Here is a 15,037-nt window from a genome sequence, read left to right on the forward strand (position 1 = left end):
CTGCTTTGCCCACTGCTGCATCCCTGAGGACACCCAGTGGGCTGTCAGTAAATATGTTTTCTGATTGGAGGATCAGGAGATGAAGAGGGAACTCAAAGAGCACACCTGTCCAGAAGGGACACAGAGTGTCCTTCAAGCATTCGGAGTCTGTGCTCATGTTCCCTCAAGTCGTCTCTTCAGGATCACCTCTCTAGCTCCTTCTGCCATGCTTCTTGGAACACGACGTTAGTTTTCCCCACCAACCTAGTCTCTGCTCTCCATGAATGATGGTGTATGCATAACCCTGTGGAACTCTGGTGCCCAGAGTCAAGCCTGATGCTGAAGGTGAAGTTTGGCCAGCATAGAGGAAGGCAGGATGGCTCCTCCCTCATTGCAGAGAGTTCATGCCTATTCTCTGCCTACGCTCAGTGCCACTAGTGACAATCAACTTTTTCAGTAGCTTCCTTCCCTCTGTTTTGGCCACCACAAAATGCCATCAACCAACTTGTCTTTGCTTTCTGCTCCCTCCCCTCTCTGTCCCTTCTCTCTGGAGGCTCTGTCTTATTCCTGGTCCTTGCCCCGGGGCTCGTCTCAGCTGCCACTAGGAGTAAGAGTCAAGCAGTGTGCTGACCCTGCTCTGAAGCTCAGTTGATCCAAACTGAGCAAGAAGTGAACAAGTTTTCTGCATTTCCTTCCAGACCTCTGGTAGCCCTGATATGCATCCGGGACTAATCATGACGGCGTGCAACGCACGTCCCTCAGTTCAGAGCTGAGCTCTTGTCACATAGGACCGAATTACCAGCTTCTCAAAACTGCTGGGAGTGGGAGGGTGCATTTTCCTTCCACATCACCAATTGTTTGATGCCCCTGCCTTCCAACACTACTCGAAAATAGCTTTGTCAAACAAAGCATGAACACTAGGAGTTTCCTGACATTTTCATAACTATGAGCATGTGATTTGCAGTTCATATTGAATAACGATGTAAGAAATCTGCCAAGAAAGCTCCAAATACTATTTCCAGCACTGGTTCATAACCAGTTACAGCTGCCTCATCACAGAATGTGAGCACAGGCTACCCGGGTCTGTGGTTGTCCCACTTGCAAAGTTTGTATTGAGTTACTGGGAGTCGTTCTAATGGGGAAGTCACTCTCCTGGAAAGCATTTAAGATGAATAAAGCTAAGGGTTTAACGTTCTAATGAAAAAATTTGTCAATATTTAAATCAAACGTGTGAACACTAAGTGTTTTTACATATGTTTGTTGCAGAGGTTTTGAGGCGGTCTTTGGCTTCCCAGACACGAATAAAGTAGATAGATGCACTGTTAAACTTTCGAACAATGACAAAGAAAAACATGGAGTAATTGCTTCACTCAAAGCCTGCCAGGAAATTAATTGCCTAAGAGATGTATTTTATGCAGTGTCCAAAAACTGCAGAATCTACGGGAGTGCCTTGCTTTCGCTAGGAGAAAACATATGTCACCTCTCACCAAAGATGTTTATGTCTTTTCACAAACCTGTCTTCTTTCAGCCTAAAGACATTCCAACTGGAAATGACTACAAAGCCAGGAGTTGATAGGTTAGGGGTGTTTAGTAATGCTTAAAATAATACCCTGGTGGACTCAGATACGATTCTGCACCGTGAGCCCACTGTAGCAGCAACCTGGCCCTGGGGGACTGGGAAGCCTTTTTGTTGCTGGCTAGAGAAATTGGTGGGAGGAGGCGGGGAGTAGGGACCCTGCCTTTGACCTGCCAACTCTGAAACTAACAGATTGGGGGCTGCAAAGCACTTGGGGAGCCAGCTAAGTGAAGTTAATAAATATGGATGGAGCCTGCCTTGGTCCACCTTGGGGACTGTATTCAAATGAAGGATTGCTAGAGGCTGATGGTGACGGAGTCTGGAGAGTCTGCACAGCCCGTAGCCGAGGAGCATAGAGAGCAGTTCCATAAACATTTATTGGGGGCCTTTTATGAACCAAGTTCAATGTACTGGGTTCTGCTGGGAGTGAGACTGGGGATAGGTTAAGCTACAAAGGAAATATATGAACAGCTGCTACACTTCAAGACCATTCTGCCTGGTGGGGACCAGACATTTCAACAAATAGTCACAGTATAATGAAGTAAGTACAGGATGCTAGAGAGAATGTATCTTCTCGTGGACTAGTCTGGGGGTTTCAGGAAAGCATCTTAAAGGAGATAAAACTGAACTAGAACTGGACGGATGCAGGGTAGTGTGCAGGTGAAGAAAGGTGAGAATGGATTTCTTGGGAGAGAAACGGTCAAGGCACAACTGCCCATGACAGTGTGGTGTGCTCAGAGACTGTGACCTGTCCTTCATTCCTGGGCCCTGGAGTCCAAGGTAGACAATGGCAGAAGACATGGCTGAAGAAGGGGCTGAGGCTGGTCGTTTGGGGACATCGTGATCTCTGTTAACGTGCCAGGACTGCCCTGGCGGATGTGTGCAGTGGAGAGTCACTGAAACTGTAAGCAAGAGATGATCTGATCCCCCTATTAGGTAGCCTGTTCCTTAGGAGCATGAGCGATCCAGGTGCAGGGTCCCGAATGCAGGCAGGGAGACAGACCGAGTAGGAGGGTACGGCAACCGTCAATAACCATAAAAGGTGAGGATCGGAAAGAACAACTAGAATTGGTAAGAACATATCATATAGTTCAGTGTCTATTTTATACAAATGAAGTAAATGAGGACAAAAGAGGGCGAGTGGCCTATCCAAGTTTATATGGTAATGAAGCTTACTGGCAGCCAAATCAGGACCGAGGACTCTGGCCTTCTGATTTCCAGCCCAGTGACTTTTCCACTCAGCAATGCCAAGATCAGTCCCAGCATCCTGCTTGTTAGGCAATGCCCTGGAGAAATTTCAGAATTTACTTGGCCAGCATTTTTCCTGTTAATATCTAGGAGGTGGGAACAGCATTAGCTGTATCTAGCCAGACCGCCTGGGAGGGATCTTTCCTGTTACCTTCTTTCTCTGTGGTTTTAGATTCCTCCCTTAATTTTGCCACCTTCTTCTCCAGAAAACCTTCTCAACTACTGCCTGTGAAATGTTCCCCCGTCTGCGGCGTCTAGGTGGTGTACAACACAGTCTAGCCCCTTTTCTCCAGCTCGCTTTCCCAGCATGTGCATCTGACTACTGCAGCAGTGTTAAGCGCTGGGAAAATTGGGAGGACGTGTGGTCCAACAAAATCAAGATCACCTGCTTGCATCTATACTGCTCCCTTGCACGTATGACCATTTTACATAGCAGCATTATCTGTGCAAATACTATTTGGTGGTTTTTTTTTCAGTAAATAGTATGTGCACATATTTGTATATATATTTGTATTAGTTTTATAGTATTCACAAATAGCAGGAGACTGGGAGTGAGGCCTAAGGCTTTGGTAACCAAATTAATCTCCAAACCTCAGTTTCCTCAACTGGAGAATGTGGATCATACGGCTGCCTGGAGGGTTCCTAGCATGTGGTAGGGGCACAGAAGTATCGGACCTACTTCCACATTTGTGGTTGTTTCTGGTTTGGGGAAATTCGGTGTTTTCATAAACATCCACGTATGGTTACAAGTGGTACCGTAGCTAACAGTCAAGGGCCATTTTTTTAAGGATATTTTTGAGCACAGAGTAAAATCTTTATACCTTGCAAAAGTAGGAAGAGAAAATAAAGAAATGAAAACTAAATTAGCTAAGAAGTTTGTGGCCTTCCAGTATTACCCATATTGCAGTAACCAGAATGCATTGTATGCCTGAGCATGGCCATGTGGTTTGTGGAGCACGTTGATCACAGGGGCGACACCATGTTCCACTAGAGATGGACCCTCTGGTAGCCTCACGCACGGTTGAAAGAGCAGAAGATGAGAGGTGGGCCTCCTAGTTATCGGCGAGTCAGTCAGCTGAGGGGAGGGGGCACCTGAGCCAGGAGGGAGGAGGGGGTAGAGTTCAAGAAGTGCTTCGGTAGCTGATGTAGTCTTCAAGTTATACTGTTGCTACTCTAAAATGCTTCCCACTTTCTCATGGAGGGTTAGCAATAGGGGAGTGGGAGGAGGAGAAGGGGGGAGAAGGTACAGAGAATAAGTAGCATAGACGGTAGATAGAAAATAGATAGGGGGGCAAGAATAGTATGGGAAATATAGAATCTAAAGAACTTGAGACACGTGTTCATAAACTAAAGGGGGGGAATGGTGGGGGCGGGAGGGGGTGCAGGGTGGAGGGGAATGAAGGGGGAGAATAGAACAACTGTAATGGCATAATCAATAAAATTTTAAAAAATGCTTCCCATTTTCCTCTTCTCTTCTCCATTTCTTCTGTCCAGCAGAACTAAATTCATGGGGAGATTGGGTGGCTGGGGTGGGGAGGTAGGCGAATGAACTATAAATTTCTGGTTGTTAGATGAACTCAGGTTCTCTCTTTGCTGACATTAAAGTAAAAAGTGGGAGAAATTTAATTCAGTCATTAAGTATTAAGTGTCAACAACTTAATTCTTACTAGGTGCTTTTTATAGACGGTGGGGACATAGCAGTGACCAAACCAAAGTTCCTGTCCTCATTGTTTGTTCATAAATAATTAAATATATCAGTACCTAGTACACCCAATGATACTCAGTACAATCCATAATCATCAGTCAGGCAAAGGCAAGGGGAAAGTGGCAGGCGTGAGGTCAGAGAGGTGGGAGGGTGGGTGACTATGTGAGGACACTGTGAGGACTCCAGCTTTTACTTAGCATGAGGAGAGAAGCCATTGGAGAGATTTGAGCAGAGGAGGGGCATGAGCTGGTTTACGTCCCAAAGGATTCCCTCCTCCGGCCATACTGAGAATAGACTAGGGTGGCCAAGAGTAGGAGCAGGAAGACCAGCTGTGCAACTTTTGGGGAAACGTCATGCAGGGATGATGCTAGTCTGGACCTGGAGGGAACGGGATGGCTGGGTTTGGGGTAGACTTTGAAGGAGGAGGTGAAAGCATGGGCAGGTAGTTTGGATGTGATTATGAGAGAAAGTGTAGAGGCAAGGAGAACGTGGAAGCTTTGTGAGGAACAGTTATAAGGAAGGAATTGTTATTTCCTGGGATGGAGGAAGAACTCAAAAATGGTCTTGGAGGGAAGTAAGAGTTCGATTTTAGAAATGTTGAGTTTGAATTCCTTTTAGATACCCAAGGGGAGATATGGAGGCTGAAGTTCGGAGATTGGTCTGAGCTAGAGATACGAACTTGGGAGGAGACAGGAAGGTCAGGTAGGAAGTGAGAGCAGAAGGAAGAGGTCTGAGGACTAAGTCTAGGAATCTCAATGACTGGAATCTTGAACTGGCAAAGGAGGCTAAGAAGTCACAGCCAAAGAAGGGAGGAAATCCATGCTTACAGAAGTAAGAGAGAACAGTGTCCTGGAAGCTGTGTGAAAGGAAGTGTCCAGAAGGAGTAGTAAGCTGTGTCAAATGCTGCTGCTAGGTCATGGAAAAAGATAAAGGCAGGAAATTCACCTCTGGGTTCTGAACGTGGAGATGCCTGACTGCGAGGAGAGCTCTCTCTGTGGAATGGCGAGGTAAAGGCCGGCTCTCGGTGAGTCCCAGAGCAAATGGGGTAACTGGGGAGACAGATGTAGACCTTTCTTTTGAGAGAAGTATTGCTATAAAAGGAAGCAGAAAAAATGTAAAAGTAGCTCAACAGGAACACAGAAGAGCGTTTAAGATGCAAGATATTAGAGCACATTGGTTTATTGGTGGGAATGATCCACAGAGACAGGGCAACGTGTCCTGTGATACAGCAGGGAAACAGGACAGTCGCCAGAGCAATGTCCATGAGCAGGTGGGGGGGAGAGGAGATCCATGTGCTCCAGTCAGCAGTTGGGACTTAGGATGAAGCATAGAGGGTCCTTCCAATATCATGGGATGGAGACACAGTATACAGAGCAGACCAAATAAAAGCAGAAGCAGCAGTTTAGTCAAACCTCACTTCTTACAGGCTAACCCCTAAACCTTGGTTTTCTGACTTCATGAGCCACGCCCACTGTGCTCCCAGCGTGCCCAGAGAGTTTACACGCATGTCTGTTTTTTGTATGACTAGTCTTTGGTACAGCGAGAAGGAGCTCTAACATACAAATTATTTTTTTAAGTGGGAGAAAGCGCCTCCAGCTAGAAATCTAAGCCAGTGTAAACAGTACACAATGGCAGTGGGAGGGAGGTGGGGATTTTTATGTGTCTTCTCTCCGGTGCCTCAAATAGTGTGTGGCGAATCAGTAAAGCAGAAAGAGAATTTATACTTCATAAGCAACTACTAGGAGCAAATAGATGTGTGGTACATTATCTCACTTAATACACCACGTGGTACATTATCTCACTTAATACACCAGTTTTACAGGTGCGGAGATGGAGGCTCGGAGGCACTGCACACCTGGCAAAGGGCACGTATAACCAGCAGGCAGCTGGCAGGACTGAACCCAGTTCTGTGGGTCCCCAAAGCCCTGGCCTTGCACTGCACCGTGCGCTGCCCTTCTAATTACGTGAGAACCAGGGAAAGTCACATAACCAATCACTCTTGGTTCTTTTAACTTTAGAGAGTGTTGGACAAGAGGCCTGCCAACTTCTGTTCCAATTAAATGGCTTCATAAGGTGGGAGGCCCAGGGGCCGGCGACAAGACTTGGTGCCTGCCCTCCGTTCGCAGTTCCCCTCCACACCAAGTCTGTAAGCAGTGCCCTCACCAGCTCTGCCACCTCTGACCCAGGCTCAGTTCTGTCCATTGACACAGCCATCTGTCTGCACCCTGCATTGGGTTTATGGCAGGCCCCTGAGGGGGCTGTGGCCTCTGCCCTTTGGAGCAGCAGAACCTGTCCTCTTAGGCTTCCATCCCCAGCCTTAGCTCTCCAGTCCCTGCATTTGCCACACCGTCACTAATCTCACTAATTTCGTCACTTTCTGGGGTCTCTTTGTCTTCAGTATGAAATCCACTCCCCTCTCCTTTTTTATTATTATAATTTTGAGGTGTCAAGTTTAAAATAAGGCTATGTTTAAAAAAAGGACTAAAGGAACATGAAAGCAAGATTCAAGCACACAGAGAAGATGGAATCCGCCCTCTCCTCTCCCCAAGACGCAACAGATTCAGACCCCACCCTCTGGCCTGTCCTCCCTTCACCCCACCCCACCCCTGCCCCCTTACTCCCACCAAGCCTCACTCAGCCTCCAACGCCACTTACTTCGGCTAGCACACTATTTAATCCATGATTTGTGGAATTATTCCTCTTTTAAGCTCTCACCTCCTCTAGAAGCTTCCCAGCCTCAGTTGGATACCATTCTTTTATCTCAGCAAAAGGCTTCAACAAACGCACAGGTTAAAAAGAATAAGGAACGGGAAGAGGGAGCCAAGGAGTGGGGAGGGAAGGGGAGCAGAAATTTTATCTATCGCACATATTTGTCCCTTACTAGACTGTAAATCCTAGTGAACAGGAATTATATCGGTGTCCGAATGTCACCATCATAAACTGTCCCCGTTCTCAGCTCTGCATGTCCCCACTACAGTTAAAGCCGCCCAGACCCACCCTTATTCCTCATTTCTTCTTGAAGAACCCACTGGACTTCAAGAGACCCCTTGTCTAACGGGTGGCAATGCTTGTCCAGTTGCAGTGTTCCCATTCGGTGCATCACCAACCGATCCCTGTACCAGTGTGACGTTCTGCCTCTTCTGCAACGTCTAACTGTGTGCGATTCGGTGTTGGATGTGCCTGCCTCTGAATTGCCTTATTTTGCGTTGGGGTTGGTGGCTGGAGGAGGCATTCAACTCACCATTGCTTTTCATGGAGACTAGTACAGTAGTCCCCCCTTACCCATGGGGATTACATTCCAAAATACCAGGGGTGCCTGAACCCACAGATAGTACCAAACTGTCCACACCATGCTTTTTCCTATACGTGCATCTGTTCACTGAAAGGAAGCATATATACAGCTTCCCCTTGGTATTGTCCGCGTCATCCCTCCTGCATTTCAGGGCCACGATTAAGTAAACTGAAGGCTACTTGAACACCAGCCCCGCAGCACCTAGACAGTCGGTTCGAGAGCTCAGACAGCGGCTAAGTGGCTCACGGGCAGGTAGGGTGCCCAGAGCGGACGCCCTGGACAAAGGGCTGATTCACGTCCCGGGCAGATAGAGGGGGACCACTGTAGTCTTTTGTAACTGCCACCAGCAGAAGGAATAAGAAACAAAGCTGAGACGAAGCAGAGAGGCAAGAATTGGGGATCGGGTTTCACCCCACTTCTGAGTAGCATGATGAAATTAAAACCCTCCTAAGAAGTCCCTGAATTCCTTTTACCACTCTTTCCACAAACCGTCTCTTTTTTCAATCCATGGCCCAAGGCATAAAAGGAAAGTGAAAAAAAAAAAAATCAAAGCAATCCTAGTAAGATTTGTGGTTAAAAATCTGACCAGATTGGTATGTGTGAATTTCATATCATTCTAAACTCCCATTCTTCTCAGTGGGCAAATTTAGGGGGTAGTTAGAACTGGAGGACCCAGTCTGTGGGGGGCTCCAAGTCCCACCTATGCACCCCCAGCTCCAGCTTAAGCTGCAGCTTTTCCCTCCCTCGTAGGAGGGAAAGTACTCACACCCAGGGCTTCTCAGGAGGTGCAAGGCCCCCACCACGAAAACCCCAGGAAACAGGACAGTGCAAAAATCACTCACTCCTTTTATTAGCGATCCCCTGTATTCTCACAAATACCATACTAGTGCAGTGCTGTCCTTTCTAACGTGTGTCTAAGTGGGAATAAAATGTATTACACGCGCAATTTTCCCTCAAATTACATTTGTGAGACACAAGCCCGGGTCATTCTGCTGCCTTTCCAGAGAGACACGCAGCCCCGTGGTTCCAAAGGCTGCCGCCGAGCAAGGCCAGCGCCTTCCCTTTTCTGAGTCGGACACAAGTAACTATTATGTGCTGCTCTGGAAACTATGACAGAACGTTATTCATCTGTTTGTCTTAATGGTTCATAGCCAAGAAAAAAAACTTTAAAAATGTAATTTAATTTTTTAAAGCAAAATCGTGGTGTGAGAAAGAGCAAGGGACTCTCGTAAAGAAATAGATGTCGACAGTTGTCGGGATTCGGGTCTGGGGAAGGGCGTGGGTGCTCCGCACGGACCCTCCGCACTGCTTGCTCTCACAAAGGCATTCCGGGAGGAGGAGAAGGCGTATTCCAGTGAGCCCAATTCTCAGCCTTACAGACTGAAGTTGCCTCTGAGTCATTCATTACCCCTCTGGGTGGACGTGCCTTGCTTGGCTCACTCTGAAAGCTGATGACCTTTAAAGGTCAAGTATGTTAACTCGCTACCTTCTTTGATGCCCACTTTCAGGTCGGCCTTTGAAAACAGAACTTGTGAGATAACTTTGGGATCACATATTTGACCTGTGGTCTCTTGACCACAGCCACCCCGAGGCACAGCAGATTCTCGGTTCCCCCCACAATCCCCTTCCCTCCTTCGCTCCAGCCGGCTCTGCAGAGTCTCCACCTGCATTTGTCCTGGTGCCCTTTCTCTGCCGGTCTTCTCTTCCAGGGTGTGTGCAGTTAAAGCTGACGAGACTCAAGGTATTTTCCCTCCTCGTGTTTGGCATTTAATCAAGGATGCTTCAAAGTTCCAAATCTTCTCAGAAAAGGGAAGGAGGTACTTTTGGAGAGGTGATAACTTTTTGACCACATAAGATTATAATTTGGTCTTCCTGTTTCTATGTCTCTGATATTTGATGCACATTAGAATAATTGTGTAACCTTTACTTGGATCTTTATTTTATTGTGTATCCTCCATTTTTAATTAAAAGACAGAGCTGTCCTGGCTGGTGTGGCTCAGTGGATTGAGCACCGGCCTGTGAACCAAAGGGTCACAGATTCCATTCCCAGTTGGGGCACATGCCTGGGTTGCAAGCCAGGTCCCCAGTAGGGGGCATGTGAGAGGCAACCACACACATTTCTCTCTTTCTCCCTCCCTTCCTCTCTATCTAAAAATAAATAAAATCTTTAAAAAAGAGCTGATTTTCAACGTAAAGAGATCAGACTGCCCCTCCCAAGGGAAACCTTGCCTCTGATCCGGGAAGCTTTGCACCCAGCCCTGAAGTGACCAGCGCCAGCCCTGGGAAGCGCTGTGTGTGTGCTGTGCTTTAACCAGATCAACTAATATGTGGCCTGATTTACAAATTTAGAAGAGGATGCGTTCCATCCACTTATGGCCACGATGGTCTTTTGGGAAGGCGCTGGTAAGTTATTTTTGCTTGGGTAGAGAGAAATTGCTTCCTACGTGAGAAAAAGTAACACACTTCTCCGAGTGGCACACTAGCGCACACCCAGGGCTGCGGTAGCTCTCTGCACCGCGTGACGGCTTTTCTTCAAACCAGGACTCGGGACTTTGGCACAGGCGTCTTCATGTGATTCCATCTTTATGGCTCAAGGTGGGGCTCTTAATTAAGAGGGGCTGAGGGGGGAAAGTCCAAAGTGTTGGGCTTTTTCATTCACTGCCATCTGACCCCAGGAAGCTGCCGTGGATGGGCTGGCAGGACCACCCTCTCTGGCTCCCAGTTAAAGAACGACGAGCTTCAGAAGCAAGACACCTGCAGACACTGTGTAAATTAGTCCATGCTTATGGCTCATTAATCAGCTTTGAAAGAACCCACAAAGTTACCCCTACATCTTTCCCAGCTGCCTCTGGCTTGAATCTCCAACCACTGGCTCTCCCCAAAGTCCCTCTGCCTTGTCCCTTGTATATAAATGAGGACTTTTTAAAACTGGAGGTGAAATTCACAACACACAAAACCAACCATTTTAAAGTGAGTAACTTAGTGGCAGTTTGGTGCATTCACAGTGTGGTGCACCCACTGCCTCCATCTGATTCCAAAATGCTTTCATCATAACTGAACAAAACTCCACGCCCATTGAGTGGTCACCCCCATTCCTCCCTCCCCAGCTCCTGGTGGCCACCAGTGTGCCTTCTGCCTCCGTGGATTTACTTATTCTAGGGATTTCAAGTAATGGAGCCATAGGACCCGTGGGCAGTTGTGTCTGGCTCATTGCACGCAGCGTGTTGTGGACATCCTCCCACATGGTCTCATGCTCCAGCACTTTGCTCCTCTTTCATGGCCGAGTAATATTCCATTGAGTGTCTCTGCCACGTCTAACCATCCATCTGTCCATGGGCATTTGGGCTTGTTTCCGCTTCTTGGCTGTTGTGAGTAGTACTGCTATGAACACTGGCGAACAAGTATTTCTTTGAGTCCCTGGTTTTAATTCTTTTTCTTAAGAACTGGTACTCAGTGGCCGGGAGGGATCTCTGTAAGGCTGTGACGAAGACTAAAGAGAGTCCTCTGAGGGCCGGCCCACCCCGCCCACAACCATAGCTCCCATCTGTCTGCGCACTGGAAGGAAGAAGGTCCCCATCCTAGAGGACTTTTTAATTTTTTATTTTGAAATATCATTTACATTTAAGCAAAGTTGCAAAAATGGTACAGAGTTCCACATACAGATGAGGTCTGAATGACACAGGTCAGAGCTGCACGGGTTCCTGTGTATGGATTTTTTTCAGTAGACACAGTCAGCCCTTCCGGTCTGTGGGTTTCGACCAACCGCGGATCGGAAATACTGTTGAATCCACGCCGGGGAAGGGCTGGCTCTAGAGCCCAAACTGCATGTGGATTTTTGCATGGGGTCGACACCCCCAACCCTCGTTGTTGTTCCAGGGTCAACTATATACTTCATCCCATTTCCCCTAATGTTAACGTCTGGCCCCGTATTATATTCAAAACAATGTGCTTTTTCATTTTCAAAGCATTCTCTCCTTTGCTCACTGACCTGAGAAGTTTGCCCAGAAGTTTGTGTGGACTTCCACTGTCATTGTAAAACTGCTTTGGTCTGCACCCTCCGTGGCAGCGTGTCCCTCTCCTGGGGCTTCCTGAACAGATGCTCCTCCTGCGGCCACAGTGTTGGCGGTCACTCACAATGACCCTCAGCCTGCGTTGGCCAGCCCTTGGAAGCCCCCTCACCCTGGGGAAAGCGGGAGACCCCAGAGGTGCAGCGCAAACTGTGTTCGCTTTTCCCTAGCACGTGACAGTGAGTTTGGAAGGTTGCAGAGGCTGGTGATATGGTAACGAAATTGCCTTTATGAGAAACATGAGCCCCCATCGCAAGGCGGCCCTGCCTCCTGACGTCATCGGGAGGTAGCTGGTGCGTGCGGGTGCCAGCGCCGTGATGAATGGCTAAGATTCCACTTGCCCTTTCATGGCACGCGTTTCTTCCCTGCAGAACGCGGCCTCAGGCACGCTCATTGCAAGTGCCCTTGTACTTTTGCCGCCTTGCCGCTTCCTGTTTTTAATTTGCTGAGCGTGGAGGACATCAATGATGAAAGAAGTGCACGCCGGAGAGAAGCATGAGGCTGGTTAGTGCCGGAGGGGGATTTGTTATCCCCCAGCCCACGCCAGCAGGAAAAATGGGAAGGATGAAAGGCCGTTGTGACTTCACGTTCAAAGAAAACCTTTTTGCCACCCGGCATCTCCACAGCAGAAAGCCCCTGTGAGCAGTGCCAGAATTTCCATGACCAAACCATCTGGAAGGACACTGTTTGCCATGGTTACAAGCACTAGTTTGGGGCAAATCTAGCCATGTAACTTTGGGCGAGTTCTCTACTCTTTCTGACCCTCCGTTTTCTCATTCATGGAAATGGGAATAATTACACCTACACCTTTATAAGATTGTTGTCAGCCTTAAATAATTTAATATCAGTTTTATATGTAAGCGAAATGTAGTGCCTGGTACAAAATAAAGGCACCTTATAGAGTCCCTTATTTATAGTTCTGGCCAGTGTAGCTCAGTTGGTTGGAGTGTTGTCCCATACCCCGAAATGTTAGGGGTTCAGTTCCTGGTCAGGTCACACACCCAAGTTGCCGGTCCATTCCCAGTCGGGGAGAGTATGGGAGGCAACCAGTCGATGTTTCTCTCTTTCTCTCCCTTCCTCTCTCTCTAAAGTCAATAAACATCAAAAAAAAAAAATTAAGTCCCTTATTTATAAATTAGGCTGATTTAGTGAAAGGGAGTATTGAAAAGCAGAGAACACCACTGCAGATCCAAAAACATTGGGTAAAGCCTTGAGCTTACACTTTAAATCCTCTGTCCACCACTTACTGGCTTTGCCAACTCGAGCCATTTCCTTCCCTTCTCTGAACCTGCGTGTCTCCCTGTAAAATACAGATGAAACACCACGTAAGGGGCAGCCGGGAAGAAAGCACTTAGCACAGTACCCAGCACAGAGAGTGGCAGACACTTAAAAGAGGTTTGTTTTTCTAGTGCTGTGGTTCTCAACCACATCCAAATCACCGAGAGCTTTTCTAACAGCATGAACGCCTGCGCCCAGTCCCCGGAGAGTAGGATTTAATAGGTTTGAGGTGGGGTTTGGGCCTTGGCATTTTCAAAAACTTCCTGAGGAGATTCTTATAAGCAGTCAGGATTGAGCACTACTCCCTAGCAGATGACATTTTTTTAAAAAACCCTTGTTTTGTTTTGTTATTTTATATCTGTCCCCAGGAGACTGGCCAGAATATCAGGAATTCTGGGCACAGTAAAAACCTCAATACACCTGCAGCTCTAAGCCTTTCATTGACAAGAAATGTGCAGCCAAGGAGTTACATTCCATTTTATTTTGGAAAAAAGAAAGTATTCAAAGAGTCTTTTTAGAGTCTTGAACTGGAAAGGTGGTAAGGAGTTTAGCCTAAGCCTCACACATAAAATATGGGAACTCCCAGTAGGCTGGGGATTTATATGTGGGGGTAATTCCAGGGTTTTGTCCTCCCAAGAGATATAAATCGAGGCCTTGAGAATTTACTGTGGGGGAGGAAGAGGTGTTCTCATAATGACACCTTTAAAATCCTGGGCTCCACTAATGCCTGGGGATAGAAAGACATCATCTATAATAGCACGGGGCTGGGGCGGGGGGGGGGGGGGTGGGGGTCTCAGCACACTTCAGTTTCCAAGATCCCAGGCTAGGTCATCGAGAACCTTCTTTCTCCCTATAGGTTTATGGTATTAGTTACCCAATAAAAGTGGGGTTAATTTTACAACCCAAGTAAAATGTAAGCCAAAAAGACTTCAACATTACTCCAGGATTTATGAAAGTAAACATGTGGAGTGCTTGCAGGATTTTGCAACATTGAAACCTCGATGTCTTTATGTCGAGTATATGATATATTCATTTGCATTCATACTTAAAGTCTGCGTTTTTAAGAGTTCTGCAATACGGACGGTTTTCAGGACCAAACTGAAGACACGTCCCCCATCTCCACCTTCAAAACGACTGGTCCCGTGCGCAGGAGCAGGAAGCATCCGAAACTTCTGCCTCGAGGATCAGCCCTATCAGACTTCTTTCACCTGGTCTTCTGAACCCCCCAAGTGGGGAAGTCCAGGGCCGTAGCACCGACTACAGCTCATTTTACCACGTAGGAGCTTAGGAAATAATTGTCCTTCAAAATAAGTATCTTCTTTGGTCATTGTAAATAGTAACTGTGTTACCCTCTGTGCAGTACTTTTTTTAAGCATTTACATTATTCGATAGGCTCCTTATGGGTTTCCACCCGCACCACAGGACAGGTCAGGTGTTCCCTTCATCTTAGAAGAACACAAGGCTCAGGGCTCAGAGGACTTGCCTCTGGTAAGTAAATGTCAGGCTCAGGAAGGGAATTCTGCTTCTCCTGACTTTTGCTTTAAAGTACTTTAACTTAAAAGAAACCATAGAGGAGAAATGATATTTTGTTCTAGCCCAGTTAACAGAGAAGGAGGCCCCAATGTAAAAGTCAGCCTGTGAGCACGGACGGTGGTCTTTCGTTTGGCTGTGATCTGCTTTGGAGAGACAGCTGAGCATTCTGTGCTCTGGCACCTCCTCTTGCTCACCGTGGGCCCTTGCAGGAGGTTATGGTCTCTGTCCTTCGGAGCTGAACCCGCCATCTTGGGTCTTCATTGCTAGCCTCTCATCTCCAGCCATTTCTAACCACCTGGTTTTCTAGTGTCTCCTGTCCACAGGGTAAAATCTACCCCACCCACACCTTTTTAAAAATG

At 47.3% G+C, this 15,037-nt stretch overlaps 1 protein-coding gene across 2 annotated transcripts in view; it reads left to right on the forward strand.

Annotated features, from left to right (window-relative positions):
- Positions 1-15,037, forward strand: part of ROR1 (receptor tyrosine kinase like orphan receptor 1) — a 378,093-nt gene that overhangs the window by 323,764 nt on the left and 39,292 nt on the right. The window lies entirely within an intron of this gene.

The sequence above is a fragment of the Artibeus jamaicensis genome, unplaced genomic scaffold (assembly GCF_021234435.1).
Source record: "Artibeus jamaicensis isolate MK-2021 breed Jamaican fruit bat unplaced genomic scaffold, CSHL_Jam_final scaffold_1019, whole genome shotgun sequence".
NCBI classification, from domain to species: Eukaryota; Metazoa; Chordata; class Mammalia; order Chiroptera; family Phyllostomidae; genus Artibeus; species Artibeus jamaicensis.